The sequence below is a fragment of the Podarcis erhardii genome (assembly GCF_964252035.2).
Source record: "Podarcis erhardii genome assembly, chromosome: 1".
Classification (NCBI taxonomy): Eukaryota; Metazoa; Chordata; class Lepidosauria; order Squamata; family Lacertidae; genus Podarcis; species Podarcis erhardii.
The window spans coordinates 108426624-108453313 of record NC_138497.1 but is presented as its reverse complement, the minus strand read 5'-3'; the positions used below and the strand labels follow the sequence as shown (position 1 = coordinate 108453313).

The 26690-nt window shown below is 41.6% G+C and overlaps 1 protein-coding gene across 10 annotated transcripts in view; it reads left to right on the top strand.

Moving 5' to 3' along the window:
- Positions 1–884: 884 nt before the first annotated feature.
- The window catches only part of BAZ2B (bromodomain adjacent to zinc finger domain 2B), a 183416-nt gene continuing 157610 nt past the window's right edge, over positions 885–26690 (top strand). For 4 of the 10 annotated variants that reach the window (XM_081870115.1, XM_081870106.1, XM_081870118.1 and 1 more), the window contains exon 1: positions 885–1233. The gene's annotated coding sequence lies outside the window, so the exon portion shown is untranslated. The remainder of the gene's footprint in view (positions 1234–26690) is intronic. The other 6 variants (XM_081870117.1, XM_081870110.1, XM_081870107.1 and 3 more) reach the window with 4 other exon arrangements.

The window sequence follows — 26690 nt, the reverse complement described above, 5'->3', positions numbered from 1 at the left end:
CTGCAATGGCTCAGGCATATATTTTTTTCCAGGAAGGTCAGTAGAAGAACTCTTATGATCTCAAGCCTACGTAATTCATTTCCCTCATATCAGTGGTGTCTTATTTCAAAGAAAGTGGATCAGAGCTTTAAACCTTTGTCTTAAAGCAACTTAATAATAAAAATCCCACATTGTTGTTGTTGTTATTGTTATTGATTTAGTTGTAATTTTATCTCCATTGCATTAAAAAATTATGGACGGGGGTTATTTGGTAGGTTTACTGCCATTCCACAAGCCCTCCCTTTTCTGCTTCTTGGAGGAATTCTGTGTAGCTGGGGTGGCTTGCACACTCCCTACACCAAAGGGAGTTAACCCAGTCCCTCCCTGCCTCTTTTACACGGGAAACCCTTTCCCGAAATCTTCACTTTTTTTTTTTAAGTGATCATTTAACAGCGGGGCTAAGCTAATGGATTTACCTTCCAGCCCCAAACGAGGCACACTTGCAGGAGCCCCTAGTTTTAAAGCAAAAACAAAGCAACCATGCTTAACTTTTCTTACAACTTGAGGGGGACACTTGCTCACTAAAAGAACTGAAGGTGAACTTCGAAGAAGTAAGAATCACGCCTTTGGTTCCCTTGCAGCTTTTTTTGTTTTGTTTCTGCTTTTGAGCGGGGGGGGGGGGGAGAAGCGTTGGTGGTGCGCGGGGTGGGGGGGGGAGAGAGAAGGAATCTGACCAGTCATTTCTTACTGAGGCTGAAATGAGAGAAACCATTCTCTCTCTCTGTTTTACACCCCCCCCTTCTTTAACAGCAACTTTCATTGTTAGAAAGAGAGGAGCCGAGTTGGTTGACGTCACTTTTGGTTGGTGAAGGCTTCGCCTGGAAGTGAAGCTGAATAAACCTTGAGAAGAGAATCTGCTTCAAGCTGCTGCCGCTCTAAGGAACTAAAGCAGAGACAGACAGAGAGAGAGAGAGAGAGAGAGAGAGAGAGAAGGAGAGAGGAGGCACACGCGCACACACACGCACACACACACACACACATAGAGAGAGGGTTACACTATCATGAATCCTCCTAGTTAGATCTCCTAGCCTCTTTCTTCACTCCCTTCTTCAGGCTGTTTGGGGGAAGACAGCGTCCCCATCACCCAGATAACGCGCATCCATCTCCTCCTGAACTCCACCCCACCCCACACACACAAAAAAGAGGTGTGTGCATGTACAGGGGGGCCCAAGATCTCTCTTCCAAACTGTAAAGGTGAGTTAGAATCGATTTCGGGGAAGCGGAGTGTGCGGTGTTGCCGGCGTGCGGGCTGGGGGGGGGGGGGAGGCAGAGAAATTGCTTTAAGGTGGAAGTCTGAATTATGGTTGTCGGGTTGCTCTTGCTGGTACTGCAAGCCGAGGGGGTGGTGGGGTAGGGAGGGGAAAGGGGGGGGGAGAGTGGGGATGTAAAGGAGACCATGGGGCGGGGGAGGGTATGGGGGGGAGAGAGAGAATCCCGGCTCTCCTCGGAGTGTCTTGCGGCGGCTCCCCAAAACATCTCTTTGTTGCCGGGCTTGACGCGTTCGTGCATCGGAGGGACGTGTGTGGTTTTTTTTTTAAAGCCTGTGCGTAATGTATTAATGACTATTATTAGCCCCGGCGCGTCCGTAATAGTACGGCGGCGAGGAGGAGGAGGAGGAGGAGGAGGTCCAAGTCTGGAAAGTGAAACTGACCTTGTGCACTCGGGACAAGGAGGGGCGGGTGGGCTGGCACAGGCGTGCGGGGCTGGGTGGAAATCGCAGCTCTCCTCCGCCGGGCAGAGAGGTCCCCGTGCCAGGCGCTTCCCGCACTACGCCTCTCTCTCCGGCGCCCTTCAACTTTTTATTTCTCTCTCTTCCCCCCCCCCCCCCAGTAGCTGGGCTTAAAGTCTCGGGGTTATCCCAAGGCTGGCTTAGGGCATGCAGGCGACCTCTTTCACAAATCGGACCGCTTTTGTGTCTTCCTTGGCCGCCCTTTCCCCACCCCACCCCTTCCCTCTCGGATCTTCCTTCAGTCGCCTTGGGCATGACAGCCAAGGAGACCTGGACCCTAGTGCGGTCGCCCTCCTCCTCCTCCTCTTCCTCCTCCTCCCCTTGGCTCCTTTACTTGCCCCATCCCTTATGCCTCCCCCTGCCGGTCGCTCGGAGCCAGGAGAGGGTTTGCCCCATAGTGGATGGGAGGGGGCGGTGAAAGCAGGAAAGTAAGAGACCCCTCTCGCCTTTCTCCTCCCCACCTCTCGGATCCCACAGTAAACTCCCCCCGCCTCGCTCCTTTCATTTCTCCACCCTCTTATTTGCCTCCCTGTTTTTATTTTTATTTTTTAAAAAATGTTCCACTGCCCCAAACTCCGCTTTTTTTATTTGGGAAAAGCGCGGAGGGAAGGAGGGCGAGGAAGCCAAGGGGGGACCCTCGCCTGGGCTCCTCTCGGCGCTTTGCTGCTTTCTTTTCCCTCCCTCTCTCTTCCTCGTCCCCCTTTCTCTTTTGTGTGTGTTGCTTCCTTATAAAGCCAGAGAAGCAGCTGCAGCCCTTGGCCGAGTTGTTGAAATTTATCCCTTTGTGTATATTACAATATCCTCCATTTTTCTGCCCTCTAAACAACAAGCCTTTCGCCATCTTGGGCATTAAAAAAAAAAAAAAGATTCCAAGTCTTGTGTATGTATGTATATGTGTATGTGTCTCCCTCTTTGAAAAGGGTGAAATCCTTCACGTCCTGTTGGATAAGGCACAAAGTTTAGGGAATCTAACAGGGTACAGACGGTGACGTCATGTGAAGTTTTTAAAGGGACCCCACCTCCAACGGGGTGTGTGTGTGTGTATGTTTGTGTTTGTTGCTTCTTTAAAGGTTTCTGGTCGAACAAGTTTTAAGCTATATTGAAGAGGGAGTGTCTAATTTTAGCTTATTAAAACGTGCAGGAGGGATGGGCATGAGAGGGCTAGCCTGTGTATTTTTGCTTAACAGGTGGAGAAATATCTGGATTTATATATATATTGTAGGCTTTAATTTCTTTCACAGTTTGACCTTTCACTTGTTCACATGCAAAAAAATTCTTTTAGCTGCCAGGGCAGGGCATGTCATGTTATTATTATTATTATTATTTTAAACATATCATATGATATGGTAGTTCACTGATGGATAAATATTAAATTGCTTTGCAAGTGACTCTCTATCATTGCCAAACACAAGAGATGATGACATTCCTTTTAGAAACCTTGCCTCCATAGCTGATGGCAAAGAGAGTAGCAAACTCTTTCCTGCAACCCCAAAATAAATTCAAAAAATTGTAGGTCTTTTTCATTTTATTTTAACCTGCACACTCTTCGTGAATTTAGAAAATTCTGGAGGGACAGGACCTGTAGATACTGCCTGCACTGTAGATTGTGTCCCACATGCTGTTGTCTGGGGCTTTCAAAATGCAGTTAGTATGCTAAGTTCCAAATTACTAACTAGAAAAGAAAAATCAAATTACCTCTGGCTGTAAGCTCTTATTGTCTCCAGTTTTGAATAGAGAAACAACAAAAAGTATTGTGCTTTTAATTTACCTCTCCTCAACAGATACTCTTTTGATTTTATAAAAAAAGTTATCATGATCACAGGGCAAAACTTAAAGAAACTCTGAATAGTGCATAAATAATAGGATATTTGAACAGAATTCTACTTTTCCATTCTGCTTCTTGTATTTGTTTTGTTTTTCTTTCCACCTATTTACACTTGCACTAACAACATGAAACTCCCTGTGTTTAATTTGCATTCCCTTTGTCTTCATAGTGGGGGGGGGGGTACACCATTGACTACAATTAGCATGGAAACTAATATGAACATTTTTAGAACATCAAGATGTTCCTTTCTTCAGTACACTAAAAACTGAATGACAGATTTAGCATATTTTTATGCTTGAGTAGGAAATGTGCCTTCATGTTTACAAAAGTAAACAATTTACCTTACTGTGTTATTTTCATTTTCTTTTTTTTAAAAAAGGAGCCACTTTAGAAAGCCTTGCTGAATTGAAAGGCTGCCAGTTATGTGAATCTTAGATGGGAGAAAATGTTGAAATAGTTAAAAGCACATAGAACAGATGGCTTTAAATTATACATGCAACAAAGGCCTGGAAGATTTGGCAGATTATAAACGGTGAGCAACAGAAGATAAGCAGTTTAAGAAAATGGTAGTTAAGTACATTTGATACCCACACCTATTGTAAACTCTGTGCACATTTTAGTCACAATGCCGCATAATCAATATAGCATGAAATATCACAAAAACCGTAGTGTAGCTGAAAGCATTTTCTATATTGGATGTGTGTGGTGGGGGTGGGAAGCTTAAATATTTAAGAGGTATGTTTCAGATTTAAGATTATTTCACACAATGTAAATCTAATCTGGCAAGGAAGAAGCTTTTTTTAATGTCTTGGATCTTGCTGATTTTGAAATAATAGCATCTAAAATAAGATACATGCATTTGGTTTTGTGAATCTAAGTGGTGGTGGGGGGCTTAAGGATTTTGGAAATCTGAATATTTTTTATTGTTGTAATTTTTGTTCAATTGATAAATAAATATATCTGTGAACAGTATTTCTCTTGGACCACAGGGTTATAATACTAATATTTATCCATTAGCAAAATCAAATAAATATCTGAACTGCTTGCATGTGTATATTTCAAGAAAGTGATGTTAACTTTTAAAGTTGAGGCTTAGTATAATAGTTTGTATTGTGAAATGGTTAAAATCAGTGTTTGCTAATATTGCGTGTATGTGTGTTTGTGTTTCTCTCTATATGTGTCTGATAGAGAGAAAAAGAGAAATGTGAATAATAGTTGGGGAACATAGTTGGAGTTAAAAGGATATTTATACATAAACAAAATAGTGTACCTTCTAGTTGTCTATGGGTTTATAGTAAGATAAGACCTGCCACACAAATTGATAGTTTGCAGTCTTTCCCCCCTTTCCTTTCCTTTCCTTGCAAGACACTTATTAAACATCAAATAAAAGGGTAATGAAAGCCTTGGATTTCTGGTTGCCTTTACCCTTTTTTCATTTCTTTGTTTGCATGTTTATTATAGAACTGCAGTGTAAAGGAGCAGATGTTTTGCCAAACATCCTGATGTGTTGCTTTTTCTTAGGGGAGTGCGTAACTGTTCCTTCTGATGCATCGACTTGACAGCTGGTTGATTTCATGGAGCTGCTAAGAAGCCATTAGTGGTGTCATTGAATTGAAACAGAACAGTCACTCCCAGCTTGAACTGCAATTGTTAATGTCTTTGTTGCTACTTTTGTGTTCCTACACAAGATGCAGAATACCACAGTTGCAGGAAAGTTCATGCTTTCTTTCTGATCTCCCTAAATGAGTGAAACGATGTGCTGGTGTTTGATTGCGTCTAGATTCTAAATATTAGCCTAGATCAAGAACTAGGATGACTAGGATTTGTTCCCAGGAGATTTCAGAAATAAAAAAAATAAAATTTATGACAAATAACGTGATAGGGTCAAAGCATCCTTAGAATCAGTGCCATGCTCCTTCTCAGCCAGTAGTTTGTTGTTAAAATAGGCCCCTTCTCGTGCTGCTCTTTATTTTCAAGGGTGAATTCCAGCTTTAAAAGTAATTATCACAACCCAGCACACACTTAGAGATCTTGCATGTGGTAGGCTGCGTCTTGATCCAGTGTGATCTCGATCTATAGAGATTTTTGGTTTTCAAAACTGGAATAGGGGTTGAATAATGTTTAACTTTATTCAAGCAAGTTGTGCATTTGAAGCCACTCAAGTCAATTTTGGTGAGGAGCAGAAGCAACAGAACTGAGTGTTTATAAAATGTTGCTGAGGCCCCCAAATTTTACTTACCATGGGGAGACATTTCTGTTGAACAGTTTTCGGCAGTGGGCTGTGACCTTTTAAAATAAAATAATAAAATAAAATAAATAAAAGTGCTAGAATCAGCAAGAAAACTGCTGACAAAGTTAGTAAGACAGAATTATGTATTCACATTGGAAAGCTGGTTGAAAATTGATCTGCATATGAGTATGTGCTCGGATGAAATCAAGGGGAGAACATTTCTACAAGACAAGAGAGTTGAGAAAACTGTTTCATGTGCTATTTTTATAAGTTGGGGGGGGGGAGTTGAGTGAACTATAGTAATAATAATAAACATCAAAATGCATAGCATTTACAGCATGTTTCAAGTGTTCAAAGCACTCCACTCTACATTATCTCAGTAACAATTAACAATAGGCATGTACGGGAAGCAAGTCCCCGTATTGCAGTTGGAGGCTTGAGGCTAAGAGAATAAAGACTTGCTTTAGGTAATCTAATGAATTCGTAACCCAAGTGAGGCTCAAATCAGGACCTTCCAGCTCCCTCTGTAAGACTGCAATGCTTAGTAAACTCATTGAGGCATAAATGGCATTGAGCTCTGTGAGATTGGTTTCCAAGGGACCATAGTTCATTGGAAGACCACAGAAGGTCCCATCTCAACTCCTGGTGTCTCCAGTTGAAAGCCTCAAGGAGCAGATGATGTGCAAGGCCCTGAGACTCTGGCAAAACACTGGCGGTCAGAGGCAAAGCTAGGCTAGTTGGACAAATAGTCTGAGATAGTATAAGGCATCTTCTTGTATATTATTGATGTGACATGCACGGGAATCTGTAGTATGCCACAACGCCACACCTGCTGGATAGATAACTCTGTCAGATTGATCTTTGCTACTTAAATTTTATTTTCATAAAAGTTTGGGATGGTACTTTGATTCATATGTATTATTTTCTTTCTTAAGGTCTTCTTCGTTAGGGTTCTGACATGGATGTGTTTCAGCCACTCCATTCTAATCATCTTCTGCCTCCCTGTATGCTCAATTGATAATTTAAAATTTTATTAAATTTCCATATTGTCCTTCATCTGAGGATCGCAGCATATAAAAACACAAAAATACACACCATAGTAACAAACAAGAACAATACCCACCACACAGCTTAAAAGGCCATAGATTGTTTAATAAAAAATATGGAACGCTTCATGAATTTGTGTGTCATGAATAACATAAGACATAATAGCTGGTTAGCTCATCTAAAAATAAACCTTTTTGTAATAGTTAATATATTAACTGCCACTTCTGTTCATGCACTTATAAACCATTTTTCTGTAAAAATTACAATTAAAAGCACCACAGAATTACACAGTGGCTTGGTTTGCATATAATGGGAAGCTGAAGTTAATGGCTTACTGGGAAGGAGCAAACATGCTCGTGCGTGCTGCTCAGATTATGTCTGCCACTCCCATTTCCCCTTTGCCACATCAGGAGGAAACAGACCAGAGCGCTGGCTTAATGTTACTTGGGAACCAACTCCTGTGAGTTGTTTTAAGAGAAACCACCTATGAGCTCTGCTTTGCACGTAGTATAAGCCAATGCTCTGGTTTGTTTTTTCCTGGAGTGGGAAAGAGAAAAGGAAGAGGGCATGATTTGAGCTTCCTGCACCAGCTCATTCCTGGTAAACCATAGTTTGTTCAACTTTGGCTTACTGTTACGTGCAGGCCAAGCCAGTTTTCTATGAGTAGGCGGTAAAATAGCATTTAAGAGGAATAGTTTCCTGAAAAGGAAAATAAATTTCTGTGATGTGCTCAAGGTTTTTTGTTTTACATGTTAGGCCTGTAGTTTTCACTGATACAGTTGTAAGATCGAGATCAAATTATCCTTTAAAATAACACTGTCCTATCCATTCTTCCTTATTGTGTTCATATTGTTGAAAGTGTGACTGTGTGTGCACAATGTGGAACAAATGGAATAATATTTTCCTCCATCTGCTTCTGTGCATTCAGCAGCCCTTCCATTTTGGGTTAATTGGCCCTTTCCATTAGTTTTCTACATATAGATACAAAACAGGGTAACCAGATGCATACTGTTTTGTTTTTTGTAAAATAGAGGGCTACCATTCAGCACAGAGTTAAGCAAGTGTAAATGCAGGACAGTACTAAGCATTCTTACTCTAAGCTTAACTTGCTGTATATTAAATATGTTTAGAATTGCAACCTTAAGTGATCAGAAGTCTTCCTTTTTGAAATTTGACATTCTGTTTTTTTTAATTTGCTGGGGTACCATTAGGAAGGAGTGTTTTCTGAAATCACTTCCAGCTTTAAAACATCTACAGTTCAGTCCTATGCATGTTTTCTCATTATTAACTTTCACGGCCCTTACTTCCAGGTAAGCGTTGATGTACAGCAGTCATAGGATTGCAATCTTGTTCTGCTTAAAATCTGGCATATTTCGTTACAGAGGAAGCTTTCTTTTAATATACAATCCTTTCCAAAACCTACCTCTATAAACATGTCAGTATTGATCTTTCTTTTATTTCTTTAGCATCATAATGTAGTAAAGGTAATACAAGAAGCCTTAAGTTAATTTCTGAAATTTCTACTCATGAAGATAATTGAAAATAACCCAAATGGATTCAGTACAGTTCCTTATTAGCAGTCACTGGGCCTCTTAGTCTTGGTAGGATCGGAGTAATGATGGATCTGCAATTATATCTGCTGTGTCCATATTCCTTTAAAATTTTAAGATGGAAGAAAAGGAACATTCATAGATGGCTGTAAACTTTAAAAGATTACCACTCAGTTGGAGACTTTTCATATGGCCAGGGTTTTTTTTGGGGGGGGGGGTTACCATCATTCAATGGTGATTAGAAGGCAAGTTGAGATAAATATACCTATTGAGATTTAATGGTTTGATTGCTGAATATCTAGATAGATGTGCATAACATTAAAAGTAAAACATACATCCACGCTTCTTTTCTAAATGTTTCATAAGGAGGTTGTCTCTTTATATACAATGGAGCACATTCCCCCTTAATATGTGAAAATGGGGACTCAAATAAATGGAGACTCAGAATGCATGTTTTTTTTTTTTTTAAAAAAAAAAACCAAGCTGTTATGCTGGTGGTGGAGAAACGGTTGCACTGAGATATGTGTGCATTTACTAAGGATAACATTTGTATTTGTAAGAAAATATTCAGAAAGGCTATTACAGCTGCAGTGTTCGAACAAATATGTGCTGTAAGCAAAACGTGCTTAATTCTTTCCCTCTGACGGGAAATTCAGCTTGAAGATAATTATTGCATTGGTCCAATGGATGTGCAGAGACATAATTGTGTGTTTTTAACCCTGTTTTTCTGTTCTTACACTTTTCCACAAGCATGCACTCATTAATCAAAGACGCTGCACTCCTGCTGAGGGCGGAGAGGTTCATCAAATTGGCAGCCGGTTTGGTGCAAAGAACGGTGTACTGAAGCTCTTAACGCGCTGGGACATAAATAAATCTAAGGTCTTTGTATGCAAACCCTGGAGGTTAATACTGCATAATTCAATGTCCTGTCTTTGTTTTTATGATTGATGTTTTTAAATGTTTGAAGCTTGATGCAAGTCTTCTACTAGGTCAGGGCTGACAATCTGATTGGCTGATGCCAAAAAAGAAAAAAGGGGAAAAAAGCATTAGGCTGGCAAGGGGACTTTGAGTACGCTGCAGAGATTTTGATTCCCCCCTCCCTCCTCCTGGAAGATCATTGTCATATTGCCCGAGCTGTTATAGGAATGTTTCAGTGATTGACAACCCCTGCTGTGATAATGGACCTAGTGCATGAAATGCCAATAGTTTGGCCCTATTTGTTCTGAAGCTTACTGCTATTTGTATCCTTAACAGAGCTAACATGTAGAACAAGGAAAAACTACTGGGATTTCTCTGTAGAAATAGTGCTGGGATTTGGTTTTAACATGAATTGGTTGCATATTCATAATTTAAGAACAGCTGGTTACAGGCAGCACACAGTCATTTGCAAGCTATTATAGATGGTTCGACTCGCACATGGAACCCGGTCTTGAGCTCAACTCCCCCACCCCACTTATTGATCAACTTGCATTTAAAATCTGGTCACTGCTGTCCAGGAGGCCTTTCATTTCAGCTGTGCTTGCAACATACAAGAGGTTCCATTTTAAAATATTTAATTTTAACTAAATGCTGAAGAAAATGATAAAGTGCAGGCTTTGAAGAAACAAACTGCATGGATCAGTAGTGACACAAATCTTAAATGCAAAAAGGCCTGTTTATTGGAAACACGTTTCTGCAACCTTCTGAGTCCTTTGATTGCTTATGTGGTTAAGAGCAAGGAATCTGCTGGATTTAGTCAAGGTTACACACTTGACTCCACAGCTCTTAAAACACAGTGCAGCGCTTTTGTGCTTATGCCACAAACACAGATTTTGCTTGTGTTTTGTGTGCATGTGCACATGTGTAAATGAAATGCAGAGAAGTGCTAGCTAAGAACAGGAACGGGCAGATTTCAGGCTTCTCAGTTCTACTTCACTTTCTACTAGAACCCTAAATCTACCAATCAGAGGCTGCAGCAAAAGACATACAATTAGAATGGAAGAACAGGCTACTTCTGAATACATTCTGAACCTGAGAATTTGTTTTCAGTGCCGGAACTAAATGCATTGCAAAGTCTGCTCCTGTTTACCTTTATTCATATTCGCAGCCTAATTTAGGTAGAAAATGTCATTTTGTTATTGGTGGTGTTAAAAAAAAAAGGAAGTCAGAAAGCCAGTAATGGATAGTGGGATGGGGTGATGGTGATCATAGGAGCTCTGATGCGTTGCTGCTGCTTACTGGGAGGTAGGGGGAGAGGTTGGTGCAATGCAAAAGCACAGCGGCACGTTTGCACTGCACTGACATTACTGCTGCCTCTCCCCTTTTTCCCTATCTCCTGGTAAGCAGCAGTGATGCAACCAACCAAAGGACAGCTGAGAACTCACACTGTCCCACATTGTCTGCTGCCACAGACACCCTTGGTGATCTACTGCAAATCACCAAGTGATCAACCACTTGGACCCAGTCTATGTTCTGCCCACCCCTGCTAGGCCTTCCATGATTAAATCAATACACTAGTTGAACTTTAGTTGTATCCTTATAATTAGTTTGAATATTGTAGCCTGGGGTTTTATTTGCTTTTAAGGAATTCAAAATGGTACTCGTGTGCATTTTATTTTAACCTCTTTTGGGTGAAATTCCTCATTACTCAAGTTAACTGTGTGTGTCATTCCCCACTCCCTACATAAGTGTGACCCTAGCTAAAAAAGCATTCCGGTTTATCTGGTATTCTGATTATGCAATTGTTGGTTCTTCCTAGGTCAGCTGATAAGCGTCACTTATGGGGTAGCCTGCCATGGTAAATGGGAAAGTCTTGATTACAGATGCAAATTTACAGTCAGGACTTAAACCATGGTTCTGATTTGTTTCAGCGGGATTTACTACTTAGTAATTATGTTTAGGGTAGCATCCTTTCAGTGCAGAGTACAATGCACATTTTGGATATTTTAATTTGACAGTTTGATGTAACTTTGCGGGAAGGACCTACTTTCTTGAAGCATGGAAAAAGGGCATTTCACACTGAGCATCTCTTTGTGAAATAATGAGCACAAGTGATATCCTTTTATCTCATAGACTTGAGTCCAGAGTGAGGTGGGTAGGAGCATCAGTAATCTGACATAGTACACAGTAGAATGAAAATCCTGTACAATACATTCAGTGCCAGCAACTGTTATCTTGCCAAGTATGCTTAGTGTGTTTAGGAATCTCTATAAAGAGCCGGCAGTAAAGCAATAAATATCATTTGATGCTGGTTGAAAGTGGAGTTCCACATAGGCCAGTATTGCTGGCTCTGATCTGACAACAGTGTTTGTTGCAGTGTGCATTCTCTCAGTTTTGCAGGAATTCATGTCTCTGCAGATTCTCTTCAAACTTCATGAAGCACATTTCAGGAGAGGAGGAAGTTAAGTTTTAATCCAGTTGAGCAATGGACTCCAGTTCTCAGGAAGTGTCCGTACATTTTTGCTGATATGCTTAGGTGTTTTATAGGACAGTCAGTTGTTCTCAGTGCAATCCTAAACATGTCGCCTCAGAAGTAAGCCCTATTGAGTCTAATGGTAGCTACTGTTAGACGAGTGGGTGTAGAATGTGCAACCTAAATTGCCAGCTGAGCACTTACATATTCATTATGCATAAAAGCATTTTGCAACCTTGTCTGGTTTTCAAGAGCAGCTTTGTATAATGTTGCACAATTTCCTATTCTGGGTCACATTACCAAGAATGACCTGAAGTTCTCTCTTCTGCTTTACCCATACAAGTGGCTGCCAGTCACTCCTGGGGGGGGGGGGAGGCAAAACTCAGCCCTGCCCTTTGACTCACTGTTGCAGTTAGAGGAACAGCCAAAAACACAAGCGTTCAGATCAGTAACCAGAGCTCAAACTGTTTTGGAGCTGTAAAGTACAGTATCCATGGCCTCTGTTTTTTAACCCACTGGTAGGTGGGGTGTTTTAACTCTTTCCCAAATTAAGTTGTCTTACATATACAGTGGTACCTCGGGTTAAGTACTTAATTTGTTTCGGAGGTCCGTACTTAACCTGAAACTGTTCTTAACCTGAAGCACCACTTTAGCTAATGGGGCCTGCTGCTGCTGCTGTGCCGCTGGAGCACGATTTCTGTTCTTATCCTGAAGCAAAGTTCTTAACCTGAAGCACTATTTCTGGGTTAACGGAGTCTGTAACCTGAAGCATATGTAACCCGAGGTACCACTGTACAGTGCCTACTATATATGGAGCGACTATGTAAGGAGAAGGGCTCCTTTCTCCCCACCCTTTAGCTCTGATCAAATTTGGAAGCGATGGGAGTGAAACAACAACAAAAACCAAGGCTGTGCACACACTCCCGTTTGCTCTGTATTCACTGTGCTTTCACTGCTGGTTTGGGAAGTAACATGACGTTATCAGCAGTCCAACAGCTTGACCTCACCCCCAAAGGCACACTTCTCCATGGTCCCCCGAGACAGACAGATGCGTTCTGATGTACTTTCTCCTCAAACCAACTTTGATCTGAATTGAGAAAAAGAACAACCTAGCTTTGTTTTAACTCAGTAATGTGGGCACTGCTTCAAACTTGAAAGAGTTGGTCTGATCTTCAAATCTGTTTTGCCCCCAAAACACGTCCTTGCATATTTCAAGCGCCAAGGTGTAATAGCCTTCTGCTTCTGGACCCTCCAGATAGAGTGGGCTAAAAATGTGACATGCGAAATATTGCTTGTTCTAAGAGGATATTCACAGAACCACAGAAGGGAGCTTCACACTGGGGATAGCATAAACCATGTGCTATATGTGATTGTGTGGTTAGTTTCTAAATGCTCCCCTCTTTGGAGCTGCCATTTTTATTATTATTTGTTTACTCAAGGTGGGTTGTCCCTACTAATAATGCTTACCTTGTGTTTGCAGAAGTTAAATTGCCAGATGTGAATAGCAGGTGCCAGTTACCATGAATCATTTCTTGGAAAAAAATCATTGATTCACTAACATGATCTCTAAATCTAAAAACATCTGCTAGAATATCTTCATGTATCACTGATCTAAAATTTCAAGCATAATGTTTGGGACTTTACTACAGTGTGCACTCCATCCTACTTTTAGGAGTAGACCTTAACTTTGTAGTCTAGTTAAGTTAGAGAACGCCAATTTTTATTTACTTTTATATCATTTATGTCATCATGGAACACATTCTGGCTTAACAGATATATGCATTAAATGCATGGATTCTGCATTTCCTGGAATGTATTCTGAGTACCATGCAGGCTTGAGAGAATGCCTGTTATTCTCTTTGTTTTTCCAGTAAATGCCTTCAATTCAGGTGAAAAGGCAAGTCAATTTTAAGCTAATTCAGCTGTGCACATATAGCTTTGCTTTGGTGTATGCTGAATGTATTGGAAAGTGAGGGCAAATGAGGGACAGTGTATACACAAATGCTTGTCAGTCCCTCAGATCAGTCCTGGTTTGATCTGGTGGAAAACTTGCAGCACAGTCTGGAGGAAGATTGCTCCCAGGTCCTGTGAATCAGCTGTGCTGTATTATTTTCAATGTGTTCTTAATAGCAGGCACTGTAACTCTCCAATGGTTTGGCTTCACCCCTGAAGGCACACTCTTCCATTGTCTCCTGAGACAGACAGATGCCAACCAGTCTTAATAAATCCTCTCTTATGTCTATTTCCCAGCGCACTCGGCCCTTTTCTTTTCAAACGGGCTGAAACATATCTTCTAGCAGAGACCAACTATGGGCCGATTCTCCCTGAAAGATGATAGAAGCTATGTAATATGTTTGATATATGAATACATTGTGTTCTGAAGGCTGCATTCTGTTACTCAGCCTTTACACTAAACATGTTGGACATTGTCCTGCTCTAATATGTGTAGATTTGATTACTGGTAAGTTTTCTCAGACGTCAGTAATCTTAAATAGGGGAAGATCCTAGACAGGGACAGGTTTTGTTTAATGACTGTATATACCACTGGAATTGTTGCATTACTGGATGACATAATGTACCAGATAGCATTATGCTAAAATTATTCATAGAATAATTTTTATGGGACAGAGAAACAAGGAATAAGTAGAAGCTATGAATTCTCCCCTGTTTTGCTGATCAGCTGATTTACAATACAAGGAGCAGGTACATGTCTCTAGACAGTTTCACTTGGTGTGTATTAAACTGCAGGCATAGCCAATTCTGTGCTATCCACATGTCATTGGATGTGTCAGTCAGCATGGCCAACGGTCAGGGATGATAGGAGCTGTAGTCCCAAGAATATCTGGTGGACACAACATTGGCCATCCCTCTAAGAAGAGAAGCTACAAAGTAGGGTGTTATTAATACTATATTTAAATTAATTACTCTGGGCAAGCTGTTTGCACACTTAGTCAGAATGTATAGAAGAAAAAAAATATTGGATTTGCAATTCAAATTAGGAAAGCAAAGCAAAGCGCCAATCCTAAACATACTTACTTCTACTGAATAGTGAGGCCAACACATGCATAGGATTGTACATAATGACATAATGAGTCTTAAGAATTAAACTTGTGATGTTTTCTCCCATTGGACCGCTTTGAGAGTAATACCGGTGGTCAGGAAATAAATGAAAAAATGACATCAGAACTGAACATTCATGTGGATTTCCAAGAAAATATCAATGGCCAGATCCTGTTGGCTTCTGCTGATATAGATTTGTGTAGCTTTAAGCCTCTACATCAGTGTTTCCCAAACTTGGGTCTCCTGCTGTTTTTGGACTACATGGTAGACACCTTGGGAGTTTCATATATAATGGTCTTACTATAATGGTTATTCTGTTTTAAGATTGTACCTGAGGATGTAGCTATATTCTGAGAGCAGCAGGAGTAGAATCAAGGTTTATATGGATTTTAAAATTTCTAGGTGATTGTATTGAATGATAGGGTAGCCAATATGGTTCACTCCAGATGTTGTTGGACTCCAACTCCCATTAGCTCCAGCCAGCATGACTCTGAGCGGCTCACAGTGCAACATTTTCACAGAGCCATGTTGGCTACACTTCATTCTGCCATGCATGGAAAGATTAGAGTAAAGGTTTAAATTTCTGAATGCATATACAGTCATACTTCAGGTTGCGATCACTGCAGATTGCGTGTTTTTGGGTTACGGATGCGCCGAACCCGGAAGTACCAGAAGGGGTTACTTCTGGGCTTTGGCGCTCGCGCATGCGCAAAAACACCAAATCACGCTTTGCACATGCGCAGAACCGCTGAATTGTGACCCGCACGTGCACAGATGCGGCGCTGCGGGTTGCAAACGTGCCTCCCGCACAGATCACGTTCGCAACCTGAGGTTCCACTGTACTTTTTTTAGTAGCACTAATGCCTTGACACCTGGGCATTTTCTATTCCTAATGTGGAGGGAGACACAGCACTCAGCATTTGCAAGCCTGACGAATGAAAAAAAAAGGACAGTTTTTCTTTTAATCTATAAAATGAGCTCTTTTAAAAAGAAATCACAAGAAGTTCTTTAAAAACATTTGCTGTCAACTTTCAAACAGCTGCCTATTGATCTTCAAAAGTTCATGAGTTTGAGAACTGCAGCTAGAAAGTACAGCATGTTTGTTCAGCAATATTTGTTCAGTAATATGTTTCTGGAGCAACAGCAGTGTAGATTTCAGAGATTACTTCTCATTTGCCAGCCTACCAAGAGCTTATTGTTTCTGTATATCATCGCCTTGAGTCCCAGGTTGGACTGCTTGTGTAGGGTGCTAGTTTACAGAGACAATCTGAACAATGCCTCAATCATTCCTAGCTCAGTCCACCTCTCGTTAAAGGGGAAAACCTGGAATTAATGTTGGCATCTTTTCTCTAATGTATGGGCAGTACAGTTGCCAGATTTAAACATAGATGTTATGGGTGGGATTCAACTAATGTGTCCTGTTAAGTTGTGGGTGAACATAGCAGAAGACACAGCGATTTCTCCAGAGCAGCTCTTTATTTGTAAGCTGGACAGAACTGAACAGCAAACAGCTCAGCCGGCCTGCTTTTATAGGCAGCCGGCTGTCAACATTGATGCAACAACAACCCAGGGTTTCCCGCCTAAAATAACTGACGTGGACCTGAGTGAAAACTATCTACAGTATTCCCCTGCTGGCCCAGGGTGAGAACTTCAGTACATAACAAGTCCGATCAGCAGAAACCCTGCACAAGGACTTACACGTTTGCAGTGAGGCTTCTCCTGCTCTCCATCCCCTGTGTGCCCCCCAAAATTGGATGGCAAGGGGTGGGAAGAACCCCTGGAACAGTGTGTGGCAGGAAGAGAGGTGATTTGTTCCATCTGGCAAGCCGAACTTGCTTGCCCTGACAGAATGACCACCTTAGTGCTAGCCTGAATCTCTCCCTGTGTAAGTCTCTCTTGCAATTCTAATAGAGTGAAACAGGTGCAGCTTATTTTGCCCTGTTCTTCTGGTCCTTTCAGCCTCATTATTACCTCCTTTGAAGCAAAAGAAAAGTCCTCCTGGAAGGGTGAATGAGCAAAGGGACCAGTGGAGCCTTGTTGTGGAAGAAACCACACCTGTGCCCACCCTTATTTTTTTGCTGCTGCAGACTTCTTGAAGGAGTCAAATATTATCTCCAGGCTTGATGTCAACCCACCAAACTTTATGTGAAATTTTTGTGCGGTAAGGTTTTGAGAGATGAAACGTAAGGTTTACTCCCCGTGTCGGAGGAAGACTTCTTCCACAGGAGGAAAGACCCAGTTCCATATTTTGGGTCAAGTTGGAAGGATAACAGAATTGTATGTGTTTCCTCATGGTAAAGCAGGAGCCCATTATTTCATAGTACACTTACCTTCCAGTCCTAAAATCATACATATTTCAGAGCAAGTGCCACTGACTTCAGTGCATTTTATGTCCATATTTAGAACTGTTTAGAACTGGAAACTCCACGCGTTGTTCTACTGAGTCTTTCACTTAGGTTAGCTGGCTTAAGATCAGAGAGGGTTTTATTCTATAACACAAAGTTGTTGTTGTTTTGAAAGCTAACATTTTCTTTCCTCACTAAAACTGTACTTTGTACAATGTTACTTCATGCTACCTTGGTTGCCATGGAAACTGGAAACTGTAATAAAAGTGGAAGCAGGCGTGCAACTGACAGTTTTTCGTCCTGTTTTCCTGTGTTTCTTGTTTCCCCTTTTCCATGGAAACCAAATTCTTACCTTGGAAATGAAGTTTAAGGCTTGGAAGCGATATGCTTATTTGGCTCTACCTGTTTCCACTTCCAAATGGAAGCTGAGAATGCGGGTTGTTGTTTTTGTGTGTGTGAGTTTCAGCAACCAGTGGTGAGAGAAGAACTTCTAAAGTGGCAGTTTGTCTGGGAGCCTCCTTCAATGCTTCAGGAGTCCAAAAGCTGTCATCTACATAGAGATTTTAAAAATCATGGGGAAGGCACTCCCTCTAGGAACAAAATATATCTTTGTAGGTTCCTACTGGTTTTTGATTTAAAAATAAACAGTGACAGTTAAAATATCACTTAGGACTTTTCTAACCTAGGGTACTTTCAGACTAGCTCTCTTCTTAAAAATTGACATCATAGGAACGTTCAAAATATCCCTATGCTGTCAGACCATTAGTAATGTATACTGGGTGCCTCTCCAGGGTCTGAGGCTGGGGCAGCCTCCAACATCACCTGAAACTATCTGTTGTTTTATTTTATTTTATTACTTCCTCCCTTTCCTCCAAAGAGCATAAGGTTGCTGACATGATTCTTCCCCTATCCCCGTTTTATCCTCACAGCAATCCGTGTGAGATAGACTAGGCTGAAAGAGATAGTGAATGACCCAGACTGAGTGAACTTAAATGGCTTGGTGGGGTCTTAGACCTTGATCTCTGAACTCTACTCCAGCACCCTGACCATTGCACCTCACTGGGATTTTAGCTGGGATCGAACATAGGTTTTTCTGTATGTGTAGTATGTGATTTAAGGGGTGTGGGTGGCGCTGTGGGTTAAACCACAGAGTCTAGGACTTGCCGATCAGAAGGTCGGCGGTTCGAATCCCCTTGACGGGGTGAGCTCCCGTTGCTCAGTCCCTGCTCCTGCCAACCTAGCAGTTCCAAAGCACGTCAAAGTGCAAGTAGATAAATAGGTACTGCTCCGGCTGGAAGGTAAACGGTGTTTACCTGGCTGCTCTGGTTCGCCTGAAGCTGGCCACATGACCCGGAAGCTGTACGCCGGCTCCCTCGGCCAATAAAGCGAGATGAGCGCCGCAACCCCAGAGTCGGTCACGACTGGACCTAATGGTCAGGGGTCCCTTTACCCTTTACCTTTATAGTATGTGATTTACCAGCATGGCCCACGGAGCACTGATGCTAGGATTTGAATGTGCCATCTTCCAAAGCACTTGCTCAACAACACTGGCTGCCCCACCTTGATGCTCTTCTGCAGCCAGGTAAAGTTAATGAACTATTCTGAGCCTTCCAGACTGTGTTGCTGCCAAGACATTACTTTCTGTTGTTTTTCCACTTTTCAGGTCTGAAACCTTTCCCCCCCAGCTTGCAGTACAATGCAGTGCCAACCTTTCAAGTGCAGACTGGCAAAGTACTATTCACTCACCTAGCATTGAGGAGTGGCATGTGACACATTTAGGGATGGGCTTGGCCGAGCTTTACGTTTTGTCTGCATTTCTTGCCGTATGTTTGCTCAGTGTACTGCCACGGTTCTTCTGCAACCAAGGGGAATATGCTTGTTCTTCCTCTGCATGCTGCTCTTTTGGGACACATTATTAGGGAAGCTGGAGAATTCTGAGAGAAAACAGGAGTGGAAGTTGCTGATGTTTGCTATTCTCTGTTGTTGTTTTCGGTCCACAGACAATACGTAATGGTTGACGATTTCTCCCAATTGGTATTGCATTTTCTTTGCATTGAAATGAGTGGTGTGGAATAGTGTAGTTAATTACATAATCAGTTCCACTGCAGCAGACAGCAAGACTAATTATGGAATGTTTGTCAGAAGCTGAAGTGCAGTGGAATGAAAACAGCGTTGTGTTCAGTGAGCATGAGTTGAAACAGAAATCCATATTTACTATGGATGCATTGTTTTGCCAAATGCACGTCTCCCAGCTTTGATATGTGGTCAGTGGATGATGATCTCAATCTGCTGCAATATGACTGGGTGTCAGTCCTTCTCCGTGGGTATTACTGATCTTTTCGCGGTACCGTATAATTTTACCAGCATATTAATCATATGTATGCAGCTTGTGCCAAAGCCTTCTCCTTTCCTGCCCATTCCTTAGATTGGTAGGTTAATCCTGGCATGTGTCTGCAATCAAGATACAGCACACGCATGGGCAAGTTCAGCATTTTCACAATGGAGTTGGCAGACGGAAATACATTACTTTGTGAGGGCTAGGAGATGGTAGAAGCCTAGTAATGCTTTACAGCTGTGAGCTGAAATGGAAGAGGAGTTGCCTGGAGAAATTTCCTTGAACTAGGAAAGTTATTTATTATTCATATTCCTATACTTGTTTTGTTAAATCAAAGGGACTACTTTGAAACATTTTCAGGTGGCTATAAAAACAGCAGTAACTCTAGCATCGTGTGTGAGAGGGTGTAGATGTCCCATATCTAAAGGCTATCATAGTAGTATTTAAATATCTGCATTGCTGGAGCCCAATTTAATCTTATTTTTTTATACGTAAGACATTTAAAATAGACGTAGTATATTTGCAGATGTTTTTATAGTGTGGGTTTACTATTCTAAGTGTCTGGACTGCAACTAATGACAGCACTGAGGTCAGTGCTAGTTGTATGACACAATGGTTTGCATCAGCATTCCAAAAGTACCTAATGCTGGCCCTCAGAGTTTCCATTCGCATTCCATGGATGGGAAAGAACGAGTTAGAAGTGAGTGGTGAGGAAAAGATTTCAGCAACCACAATTCCTTCTCTTTAACATTAAAAAAAAGTATTTATTAGATTTATGTCTTTCTTTAGGGTTAGGGCAGTTCACAGTGTGCTTCCAGACAACCTGTTTGCTGATCATCCATTCTGATTTGTTTACAGGGAGACTAGGTGATATCATATCAAAGAAAGTGTTATCCAATTCCCTGTCACTTTCCTTACTGCAAAAAGCCCAATCTTTTGGGGAAGCAATATTTATTACGCAAAACCTCCCAATAATCACACACCCTGTTAATACCACCTGAAAATAGTGACAGTCTGAAAGCACCCACAGTCTTTCCCCCAAATGATAACTCTTCTGTCCCCAGTGAGCTCCCAAAATGTAGCAATGGCCACTAACTTGGATAGTTTTAGACAGATTCTTGTATGCTAATGCTATAATTAACTACAGTCATACCTCATGTTACATTTGCTTCAGGTTGCGCGTTTTCAGGTTGAGCCCCGCGGCGAACCAGAAGTACCAGAAAGGGTTACTTCTGGGTTTCGCCGCTCGCGCATGCGCAGAAGCGGTGAATCGTGACCCACATGTGCACAGACGCGGGTTGCCTTCTTTTCAGGTTGCGAACGGGCCTCCGGAACGGATCCCGTTCACAACCAGAGGTACCACTGTATTAGTCGTGTGTGTGTGTGTGTGTGTGTGTGTGTGTGTGTGTGACCAGTTACAAGGTAGCACAAGCAGAATAGCTCTGTTGTGTTACTGTCCTGCTTGTGAACTTCCCATACAGTTCTGGTTGGCCACAGTGGGAACAAAATGCTGGACTAGATAGGCCTTTGTTCTAAATCCATCAGGGCTTTCTTATGTTCTGGTATAGGAAGGCAGTTCTTTTTGTAGACTAAGTGAATATGCTTTGCAGAGTTCAATTTGAGGTATGGTGATGATGAGCTGTCTAGGGCTCTGCCTGATATTCATTCCCTCTGCATGAGAAAACTTTGTTGAAAGGAGGGGAAGAAGGACTTAAAAAAAATCTAGTTTTGCCAGTTACAAGTTATTCTTGTTCCCTATTTCAAAAATGACTCTGAAGTGTATTTGAGTGAGCTTACTCCTACACAGTTCTTTATAGCTCCCTTAGCTGTGTCTTTTTCTCACTAGATGGGTGAACAAGTGTGCTTAGATTTTGTGAAGGTTGCACTAGTTTTAAAAGATAATTGCAGAGGAAAGGTTGTGTGACCACCAGACTTCTTAGGTGTTTTATTTGTCACAGAAATGGGCATCACCACATCGTAAAGTAAAACTCAACACAGTGTTATCACATAGTTAGATCCCATATCTCCAGTCTACATCAATTGTGTTTGCTGGTTAGAGAAGGGTAAATCACTTTATGATGATTCTGCCTCATGTGGTTTTCAATAAATATACCCAAGCTTTCCAAACTGTGTGTCGTGACACGTTAGTGTGTAGGTGTGTCGTGCGAACATTCCCTGTGCCCCTCCCGGGGCTAGAAAGGGGTTAGTTAAACCTTCGGTTTGTTAGTAAAACTGAATTACTGTGTCGCGAAATGATGCATATCTAAAAAGTGTGTCACCAACATGGAAAGTTTGGAAAGCTCAGAAATAGACTATATACAGTTGGTGGGTGGGTGTAAGAGAGACATTAACTATGTTGATGCAAACTCCTGTGGGAAATAGCAGTTCATTGAAGGAGTCTTGTGGTCACACAACCTTTCCTCTTTTTGTTCTCTTCATTGGATTACTGGGGTGGGTGTTTTCAAAACAGGCTTTCAAGTATGCTGTTTGCATAGGTTTCATTTTAGGTTTTGTGTCTGTGTCTCATGAAATTATTTCATCTGCATGGTTGCCATATGCACAGCTGATTGTAATTTTGCTAATAAAAGTAGGGCTTTTTTAATTTTAATCAGTCACTGTTGATTCAGATGAAAACTGCAGATTATAAAACCTTTTTTTAATAGCCGCTCATTGTAATGCATGCGAGAACGTATTTTTAAAGCTTTTGGCTGGGTTTCAAGCTTACAATGGATTTTCTATTCATTTTCATATTTTAAATTGTAAACTAGATTAGCAAGATTCAAACCTTTTTGACAGATTTAAGTAAACCTTTACCAGCCCTTGCTTTAATATCACTTAAATCACATTATTAATACATGCTTGAGCCAACTAACTTTTGCTGACAGTTGGAAAGTTATCAGTAACCTTTTCCCTGTTGGAAAATAGTCATGAGAAATTGAACACTAAATCCACTGAAACTTTATTGGGCACATCCTACAGCCTTCAGAAAACTGAAACATTTGGTCTAATAAAACTTGGACATTTCTATATCATAAAAAATCTTTATAGTGTTTTGGATTGGTAAATCTGAAGAGGAATGTTAATTTGCTGCTGGAGTTATTCCATAACATTTTAAACTAATGTACAAAGAAATAATGTTCATCAGCAGTTTTTGTTTTTTTAAAAAGCCATAACTTTAGTTCATCAGCTTGTCAAATACAATGGGGTAGTTGGGAAAGGACAACACATTGGGGGAGGGGTTTACAGAAACAGCAGAACACATGGTAATAATGTTCCTGGACTGTACCACTTTATGCGGAGCAGGCCATGGGAATAAATGTTCCTTGATATAGGACACTTCCTGTACAGTATATAGAAAATCAGATGTCATAGAGGAAGATTCTTAACTAATTTTAATCCTAACATGCTAATTAGTTGCACTGACATTTTGTGGGTTATGTATGGCAGCCCACCAGGGTTTGATAAAAATTTTGCTTTGCCGCATGGGGCACTTTGCTGAGGCAAAGGGGAAGGTGCCAAACACTGAGTGGGCCATAGCATGTGACTGTGTTCAGACTGGTGGGCTGCAACTTATGCAGGGCTGATACTAAGGGGGCTGTTTCCCTCCTTGCAGTACCATGATGAATCACTTGATGTATTCAATCCATAGCTGTCAAGTGTCCCTTATTTGAAGGGACAGTTCCTTATTCAAGCGCCATGTCCCGCTGCTGTCCCTTATTGATGGATGTCCCATAAATGTCCCTTAAATGACGTCCCTTAAATTTCAAAGGAAGCAGCTCCTCTCCCTCCCTCCCTGCTGGCCAGGGAGGAGGGAGGCTCCAACTGTGTTGCTTGGCTGTGTTGCTCACCCAATAAGAAGTCTAAGAACGACTGGGGGGGTGGAGCTTGCATGCTTTGTGTGTGGCTAGTTAATGCAAGCTGAGGGGTTTTTTGAATGCTGGACGCCATTTTGTTGCACATGCTGCTGCAAACTTTGCAGCGCAAAGCCAGGCCAGGGAGCCATCTGAAGTTGAGGCTGCATAGGCCTTGTGGTGCATGTGATTCAGATTCTATTCAGTTGAACCTCTCGTTACAAAGTTGGTTGGACAGTGTTCTCGAAGCTACCAGCATGAGTTTGACCAGACTGCAGGAGGACAGGAAGACTGGAGTGCCTGGAACAGGTGAGGCTGCAGGTCCCTTATTTTGGCTGCTGGTCCCTTATTTTCAAGGCTGCTGGTCCCTTATTTTCAAATCTGTAAGTTGACAGCTATGATTCAATCACATTGCATATGTCTACATGAAACTTTCCCATGCCCTCCATTTATTCTTTAAAACTTGTCTAGAAATTTATGCCACAGTGGTTCATGCAGTGCTTAGCTCAGCCTATGCTGATCCATTTCCCATGGTGTAGGGACCTTGGGGAACGTGTGGGATGGCCAGCCGACTATTAGCATTTTGATATGTTGACATTGCAGGGGAGGGGTGTGTGTGCAAAATCTACGTACCCCTAGTTTTTCCAGGATAATTTCTTCCTGAGCTCTTCATCCCATTTCCCTTTGCCAGATGATGAACTGCTATTTCCCATTTCAGTCTGATACTAGTAATACTATATTCCCCACAGTAGGCATTAAGAACTTCTACAAATCCTACCAAAACCAGCAAGGTTGTTTCCCTACGTTATTCGGTGTGTTATACGTAGTTTGGAACCCGTCTAACAGGGAGTTGAGCACCATTCAATGAACTAGAAGTACCCCTGGAGGAGACAGTGCACATAATTGTTCCTTATTAATTAAAATAGAACCCCTTCTTTTACCTCTGATTTTACTGACATACGGATTCCAGTTTGCAACAGTTTTAGGAAGATTCAGCCAACTGCTTTGCACTAAGAGAAGAAGCAAACAACCACCACCCTAGTGATTACTTTACCACCTTGCTTTTGTCATTGCAAGCACATGGGTCTAGTCCGTGCTTGCATTTGGGCTGAACAAGCACAGATTAGAAAAAAATAAATAGAATTACAAGGTGAGCACTGTAACAACAAATCCAGAGTAACCATTCAGTAATGACAGCAACAGACTCAGTGGTATGTAACATGAGCTCTTACTCGCCGTTATAATCAATGACATATGCTAGGAGCTTTCACATACTTCTTGGGCCATACATTTAAAACCTGTAAGCGGCATGAAATAAAATTGCATGGTTGTCATTTAGCTCTTACGTTTCAGCCTTCCCCCCTTATACTTTATTTATCTTGCTCTCTCCTTCATCTCTTGCCCACTTTGCTAGACAGCCAGTAGAGTTCTGTAGAACATGGCCAAGTCTTACATCACCACCACTCCAAGAATTGGCTCTTGGGGAAGCAAAAATAAACATGGTCCATCCTGGCAGCTGAGAGCAAAATGTGTGCCAAATTCCCAACCTCCGCTGGCTGGAGGAGCTAACTTCCCATCCTTAATTCCTAGCTCTGATTTTGAGAAAAATGTTATTTATAATCTGTTCAACATTAGCTCCAATCCTGGCTGCTACAGTAATAATTATAATATATTGGTGTGTTTTCTTCCTGATAGAGGCACACACATACACTCCAATCAATTAAATGTAATATGTCAAAAAGCATGGCCTCCCCAACTAAGTTTGCTTTTGTAAAACTTCAAGTTTGTATATATTTTTTTGTTTTCAAAAGAAAATGGTTCTATTCAGGAACCACGAGCGGTGGGACTGTGCCCAGGAAGAGGCACAGCAGAAAAATTCACCCCAGATTTGTAGGAAAGCTCATGCAAAAAAAAATTTAAATGAGAACAAGGATTTCTCATGCAGAAAGAAAGGAAAAAGGAAAATAGAAATAGAAAAATCAGGTAAAATATCACAGGACATGATGTGAACTGTGCCACCCACTATTTCAATTATAAATTGCAGATCAGTTGCTGCTACAGCAGCCTGGGTCTGCTCTTACACTGGTGAACAACTTCTGTAGCTATCTGCTCTTTCTCCCATTGAAAGCATGAACCTGTGGCTGGGCATGCCTTGGAGGGACAAGCTTGGACAGTGGTGGAGTTAGGTAATGTCAGATTCTGGACTTAATAGCATTTTTCTGGGGTCACTCTACATATATCTTTAGCTTGGACGTGATGGTCTTCTGATGGGTCCCCATTGTTGATGATAAATGAAAATTCCTTCACTTGCTTCAAAATGTGAAAATTAGGTCTTCCTGCTCATTCTGCTCAGTTGGGGCCCTGGATATTTGCACCAGAGTCATATCCAAAGTGGCACCACTGAGCTTGGAGGCAAATTTGAACTGTCCCTGAAAAACAACGGTATCCTGTATCAGGATTATCTCTTCCATTCTAGATGGATTGGAATAAATATTTCCTAAAAGCTCGAGATTATTTCTTCCTTCTCTGATTTCTATGTTGGATCAATATTAATCTTAAACTGATCGTGCCTGTATATACACCTGTATACAGATCATGGTTAGGGTGATGAGGATGGAGCTGTGGTCTAAACCACTGAGCCCCTTGGGCTTGCCAATCAGAAGTTCGGCAGTTCAAATCCCCACGACGGGGTGAGCTCCTGTTGCTCTGTCCCAGCTCTTGCCAACCTAGCAGTTCAAAAGCATGCCAGTGCAAGTAGATAAATAGGTACCACTGCGGTGGGAAAGTAAATGGCGTTTCCGTGTCGTGTGCTCTGGTTTCCGTCTCAGTGTTCCGTTGCCCCAGAAGCGGTTTAGTCCTGCTGGCCACATGACATGGAAAGCTGTCTGTGGACAAATGCTGGCTCCCTTGGTCTGAAAGTAAGATGAGCGCCACAATCCCATAACCGCTTTTGTCTGGACTTAACCATCCAGGGGTCCTTTACCTTTACCTTTTACTTTACATATCATCTTCTTTCCATGTATGGGCAGATTGCTGCTCTAGATTGACTTTTAGTCTGATCCGACAAGGAGATTCGTATGCTGTTATGGCACTACATTAATGCCTCTTTTCCTGTGTCCCCTCAACCCCAGAGAGGCTTACCAGTCTTTAATATAATTGTTTCTGTTGCAGCATACTTGCTATAGAAAGGACCACTGCATGCCCATGGTCACAGAGCAGACACTATTGAAAAACACAGGGCAGTAAGCAAAAAAGAGAAATAAAACCAAGTGGTATTATCTATACATT